Below are 7,525 nucleotides of genomic sequence, written 5' to 3' on the forward strand. Positions count from 1 at the left end.
ACATTGTCTCGGCCTAGAAAAGCCATTGAGGAAGAATATATTGCTATACAACTGAGGAAACCAGAAACATGACTGTGTTCAAGGAAATGTAGTTAAAATGTGAAGTGGTCAGTTCTTGACTACAGGCAACAAAATTCACTCAAGGTGGCTTAAACCCACAGGGTTGGAGGTATAGCTCGCAGAATAATTACCTGATCTTCCAGGAAATGTATCCCAAAACCCCACTGCAGAATTGGACCATCATGTTGCCGTTGCCTGTGCTGGGATCAGGAACTGCTGAGCGAGGCTGCTGGCTCCGGGTCCACCTCCACCACGTTCTACACAGGCTCACCTGCTTCCCTTCCCCCGGGAGTAAAGGCTCACTCTAGTGCATCTGATTAGAAAGGACATTGAACACCCATAACTGCAAGGGAATCTGGAAAATATAGTTGATAGCTTTCCAGCCTCCACACTTCAGGGGGATGTGAGAAAGGAGTTGAAGGTTGAACAAGCTAGTTCTCTGTACCTGCACATAATTAAATCTCACCTTATCAATGAAGAATTTTTGTTCAGTGTTCAAAGCAACAAACTATAACTAAAGAAATTACACAGAGTAGAACTGGCAGTCCAGTGGTTAGGACTCTGAGCGAAAGCTCGGGACCTGGATTCAATCCCTGGTCGGGGAGCTAAGATCCTGCAAGCCAAGTGGTACAGCCAAGATGAAACAAACAAAACACCAGAAGAATCATCTCAAGAATTCAGAAAATAACTGTATTTCTAATATATATATATATATATATATATTTAGCTGTGCTAGGTCTTAATTGCGGTATGCGGGATCCTCAGTTGCGGCATGCAAATTCTTAGTTGTGACATGTGAGATTTCATTCCCTAACCAGGGATAGAACCCAGCCCCCCTGCATTGGGACACGGAGTCTTAGCCACTGGAACAAGGGAAGTTGCACAAGTATTTTTTTTTTACATAAACTTTTTTTTTTCTGGCTGTGCTGCACAGCTTGTGGAATATTTTAATAATTCCTGGAGAAACTACCATATGATACAGCAATCCCACTCCTGGGCATATACCTAGAGAAAACCATAATTCAAAGAGATACATACACCACAATGTTCATTGCAGCACTATTTACAATAGCCAGGACATGGAAGCAACCTAAATGTCCATCAACAGAGGAATGGATAAAGAAGATGTACATATATACGATGGAATATTACTCAGCCATAAAAAGGAACAAAGTAGTGCCATTTGCAGAGACGTGGATGGACCTAGAGACTGTTATACCGAGTGAAGTCAGTCAGAAAGGGAAAAACAAATATCATATAATAGCACTTATATGTGGAATCTAGAAAAATGGTACAGGTGAACTTACTTGCAAAGCAGAAATAGAGACACAGATGTAGAGAATAAACATGGATATCAAGGGGGTAAGGGGGGTGGGATAAACTGGGAGACTGGGATTGACATATATACACTACTATGTATAAAATAGGTAACTAATGAGAACCAGCTGTATAGCACAGGGAACTCTGCTCTGTGGTGACCTAAATGGAAAGGAAATCTAAAGAAGGGGATATATGTATAACTCCAATAAAAATTAATAAAAAATAAAATTTAAAAAGACTAATTAGAAGGAAGACCAGTCTGATTAAAACAAAAAACCAAAATAACTAGGATAACAGTGAAAAGAAAATTCCTGGAGAAATATACTTTGTGGGTATTATTTTTAACATTTTACATGTCAGTTTTGTTTTTAGACGCCAAAAATCAGTTGCTATATGTTTGAAATTTTCATAAAGTACACCCCTATGTAGACAATTTCAAAGGTGTCATGAACAAAAATTGCACAGAAAAGTTTTGATAAGATGGGATTTACTCTCAGAAAGTACCTCATCAGTATCCCCAAATTGATTCGGTTCAGGGCTGCTGACTCAGCAAAGCTCATAAGAGACTGTTTAATACAAAGCATCATGGCAGTTTTCTAATTTACACTGAGAAATGTAACAGGCAGATGAAGCAATTGCATCAGCCTAGGCACTGAGCATTTTCTGCCTGAAGTTTAACTAGGTGACGATTCACTTATCAAAAGGTTGCTTAATGAGTATGGAAACGGAGAGGCTCCACGATTTAAACATAATGACTTATTTTGATAATCCTAACGAGGGCCATCTCCTGATGGGCAGCTGAATACAGACACCTGGCAGTGCACTTTTGTCACTGGACTAATAATTAAAATGTGGTCTGTGGAGGGGGCTGCTAGTTCAGAATTATTTGTCCTAGAATACTTTCACTGTGTTGCGGTCTGCACTGTTGGCCCATAAACAGTGGGTAAGCCTGCTGGTGCCTTAACACAGATCAAGGCAGTGGTACTGAGTCGCCATCTTCTTCACTGCTGCCAGGCATTCACTGAACAATGTACTTGATGAATCAATAATTATATATTTTATTCACAATACTGTCTTTTCAATATTTTGTGTGACCAAATGGAAGTATGCCTAAAGCATATCTTTTTGGTTGTCTTGAAGAAAATCATTTGTGTGGTTGTGTAAGTTGTGGCCCACACAGGCCACTCTTCTTGGAATACTATTTGTACTTGAACAACTGTTTGTTGCCAATCATAAAATTTGAGCTTTCAAGGGAAAATTTTAATCTACCACAGTGAGCTTGACAGCTTCCCACTACCTACAGACCCTTCTGATGAAATCAAATTGATGCTATTAATGAACAAATTAATTTATTATTGAATCAATAATGAATAAGGGATAAATGTATCAACAATTGGTGGATCCTTGTAGCTCAATGGACCAGTATTTTCCAATTGACCCATCCATGATATTGGGTTGGCCAAAAAAGTTCATTTTTTTTGTACAATGGCTCTAGTAGCACTTAGTTGTTTTTAACTTCACTCAAAACAATTTTGTTAGACTGTATATGACAGGTGTCATATCAGCGTGTATTTTAAAAAAGACTTATCAACATTGGTGAATTTTTGTGTAGCCATTTTAATATGGAATATGGAAGAAAAGCAACATTTTTGGCATATTATGCTTTATTATTTCAAGAAAGATAAACAGGCAACTGGAATGCAAAAAAAAAAAACATTTGTGCAGTGTACGGAGAAAGTGCTGTGACTGACTGCACGTGTCAAAGGTGGTTTGCTAATTTTTGTGCTGGAGATTTCTCACTGGACAATGCTCCACGGTCGGGTAGACCAGTTGAAGCTGATAGCGATCAATTGAGACATTCATTGAGAACAATCAACGTTATACCACACGGGAGATAGCCGGCATACTCAAAATATCCACATCAAGAGCTGAAAATCATTTGCACCAGCTTGGTTATGTTAATCATTTTGATGTTTGGGTTCCACATAACTTAAGCAAAAACAAACAAACAAACCTTCTTGACCGTATTTCTCCATGGGATTTTCTACTGAAACGTAATGAAAATGTTCCGTTTTTAAAACAAATTGTGACGGGTGATGAAAAGTGGGTACTGTACAATAACGTGGAACAGAAGAGATCATGGGGCAAGTGAAATGAACCACCACCAACCACACCAAAGACCGGTCTTCCTCCAAAGAAGGTCATGTTGTGTATATGGTGGGATTGGAAGGGAGTCCTCTGTTATGAGCTCTTTCCAGAAAACCAGATGATTAATTCCAACAAGTACAGGTCCCAATTAGGCCAACTGAAAGCAGCACTGGACAAAAAGCATCCAGAATCAGTCAACAGAAAACACATAATCTTCCATCAGGATAACGCAAGGCCGACCACATGTTTCTTTGATGACCAGGCAAAAACTGTGACAGCTGGGCTGGAAAGTTCTGATTCATCTGCTGTGTTCACCAGACGTTGCACCTCTGGATTTCCATTTATTTCGGTCTTTACAAAATTCTCTTAATGGGAAAAAGTTCAGTTCCCTGAAAGACTGTAAAAGGCACTTAGAACAATTCTTTGCTCCAAAAAGATAAGTTTTGGGAAGATGGAATTATGAAGTTGCCTGAACAATGGCAGAAGGTAGTGGAACAAAAGGGTGAATACGTTGTTCAACAAAATTCTTGGTGAAAATGAAAAATGTCTTTTATTTTTACTTAAAAACCAAAGGCACTTTTTGGCCAACCTAATATTATCACGCATCCATAAACAATCCATTCACATGACGGATGTAACAGAACACAAAAAGGACATTGATAGAGTTGCAGGTTCCACGTGGCAACTATCTTTTGAAAAAATACCACTTGTGGAATTTTGGTGTAGTATTGCAGAATATCCACAACTTCTTAAAAGACCACTAAAATACTCCCTTTCTGACTATATATCTGTGTGTATGAGTGGATTTTCTTCATGTACTTCAACCAGAAACACCACATTGTAACACTGAATATAGATGTAGATAGGAGAATCTGGGTGTCTTCTATTAAGTTGGATGAAAGAGATTTGCAAAGATGTAAAACAATGCCATCTTCCTGATTGGTTCTTTTTTGTTTGTTTTATGGAAAATACAAGTTTCATAAAATGTTATTTTTGTTAACATGTAATGGGTTTATTGCTTTACTAATGAATTAAAAATTTTAAATCTCAAGTATGGTAAATAGCACTGGCTTGGACCCACATAAAGGAAATATGGAGTTAGAAAAGAGAGTAAGACACTACTGTCTCTGCCCTCAGGGACCTCGATTTTGAGAGAGACCAACAGTATGCTACTCACCTCAGGACCTTGAAAATGTTTATTAGCTTTTTGAAGAAACACTATTTGAGAACACAGAAACAGGAGGGATTATCTGTCTGATGGAGTCAGGAGGGGTTCACAAAGGAGGACAAATTTGATGAGTTACATCCTTTAGTGAGGGCTTAAATTCAATTTTGTAATTGGTTATATCCCAAATATTAACTTACAAACTAGTAAGACAGTCCAGAATATTTCCCTCTGGAAGTTATCTTATAAAAAGCAATGCTTTGGGCTTCCAAGGTGGCGCAGCGGTTGAGAATCCATCTGCCAACGCAGGGGACACGGGTTCAATCCCTGATCCAGGAAGATCCCACATGCCACGGAGCAACTAAGCCCGCGTGCCACAACTATTGAGCCTGCGCTTTAGAGCCCGTGAGCCACAACTATTGAGCCCATGTGCTGCAACTACTGAAGCCCACACACCTACAGCCCATGCCCCGCAACAGAGAAGCCCCCACAATGAGAAGCCCGCACACCACAAAGAAGAGTACTCCCTGGTCGCCGCAACTAAAGAAAGCCTGCACACAGTAACAAAAAGCCAACTCAGCCAATAAATAAGTAAATAAATAAATAATTTTTTTTTTAAAGCAATGCTTTTCAAACTGGGTTGTAAGCCATTGATGGGCAAGTCGGTGTGTATCAATAAGCTTTAAAAACAAAATTGTGGGGCTTCCTAGGTGGCGCAGTGGTTAAGAATCCGCCTGCCAATGCAGAGCTCACGGGTTTGATCCCAGCTCCAGGAAGATCCCACATGCCACGGAGCAACTAAGCCCGTATGCCAAAAAAAAAACAAAAAACAAAATTGTGTATAAAAAAGCTTCCAATTTCATTGAATTCTCTCACATTTTCTTTCTACTTGATTTGGTCCACTCTAGCTTTTTTCCCTAGCATTACTGAGATATAATTGACAAGTAATACTGTGTAAGTTTAAGACATACAATATGATGATTTGATGTATATTGTGAAATGACTATGACATTAAGATTAGGTAACAGTTTCTTCACCTCACACTTTGTGTGTGTGTGTGTATTTGATAGGAACATTTAGGATCTCTCTTAGCAAACTTCTAGTATATAGTACATGCTCTAATTTTTTAAGGTGGAAGCTTAGATGATTGATTCAAGATTATATGATGGGCTTCCCTGTGGCACAGTGGTTAAGAATCTGCCTGCCAATGCAGGGTACACAGGTTCCAGCCCTGGTCCGGGAAAATCCCACATGCTGCAGAACAACTAAGCCCATGCGCCACAACTACTGAGCCTGTGCTCTAGAGCCTGTGAGCCACAACTACTGAGCCTGCATGGCACAACTATTGAAGCCTGTGCACCTAGAGCCCAGCGCTCTGCAAGGAGAAGCCCACTCATCGCAATGAAGAGTAGCCCCCATTCGCTACAACTAGAGAAAGCCTGTGCACAGCAACGAAGACCCAACACAGCCCAAAATTAATTTAAAAAATTATATGATTATTTTTCCCCAATATAAGCATTTAATGCTATACATTCCATTTTTATTCAGCTCAAAATATTTTCTAATTTCCCTTCTTGAGACATCTTCTTTGAGCCATGGATTATTTAGAAGTGTATCATTTAATTGCCAAGTGTTTGGAGATTTTCCTGTTATTACCTATTTTTTTTTTTTAGTGGTTACTCTAGGAACTATATAATATGTATTCAACTTTTTACAGCTTATTTAGTATCAATATTGTATCACTTCAATTGGCATGCAGAAACCTTATCACCATATAGGTCTCCTCACCCCCACCATTTATGCTACAGCTGTCTTACATATTACATATACTTTACATTGAAAACCCCATCAGACAATTTTATACATTTTGCATTCAACCATCAAACATATCTTAAAGAACTCAAGAAGAGTAGTCCATTACATTTATCTAGAGATTTACAGCTTTTGTTACTTTTCTTTCATTCCTGATGTTCCAAGTTTCCTTCTGGTATAATTTTCCTTTTGTCTGAAATTTCTTTCAGCAGTTCTTTCAGATTAGTTCTGCTGGTTGCAGATTCTCTTTAGCTTTCCTACAGTTGAGAATGTCTATTCCATCTTCATTCCTGAAAGATGTTTTCGCTGGATATAGAATTCTGGGTTTACAAATCTTTTCTTTCAGCACTTGAGAAATGTCACTTCCTGTCATTAGAATGTTTGTTCACCTACATGTCATTCCTCTCTGGCTGCTGCAGAATTTTTAGTTTGTCCTTAGTAATCTGATTTTGATGTGTCTGGGCATGTATGTCTTTAGATTTATTCTATTTGCTCAGCTTCTTGAATCTGTAGGTTTCACCAAACTTGGCATACTTTCAGCCATTACTTCTTCAAACATTTTTTCGGCACTTTCTCTTCTGTGGGACTCTGATGGCAAGGATGTTAGACCTTTTGTTCTTGTCACATAGGTGCCGTTTCTGTTTTTCTTCTCTTTTTTTCTATTCTTTTCTCTGTGTTGGTCAGATTAGATCATTTCTATAAATCTGTCTTCAAATTCACTGACTTTTTTTCTCTGTCATTTCCATTCTACTACTGAACCTATCTAGTGAGTTTTTTGTTTTGGTTATAATATTTTTCATTTCTGGACATGGGCATTGGAAGGGTTGCAGCTTGTGAAGCGATGGAGAGTTATCCGAAAGCCACTGGAAAATTGAAACACCACATGTGGATGGGTGTTGCGCATCACACACCGGGAGATGCTGAGGGGTGTGCATGTGTTTCGCGCATTTCTAGGCAGCGCGGCTCAGGTGGGTGCATTTTTCTGCATTCCCCCAGTATTTTTCCAGGATGAAGTCACAT

This window comes from Hippopotamus amphibius, chromosome 10, assembly GCF_030028045.1.
Source record: "Hippopotamus amphibius kiboko isolate mHipAmp2 chromosome 10, mHipAmp2.hap2, whole genome shotgun sequence".
NCBI classification, from domain to species: domain Eukaryota; kingdom Metazoa; phylum Chordata; class Mammalia; order Artiodactyla; family Hippopotamidae; genus Hippopotamus; species Hippopotamus amphibius.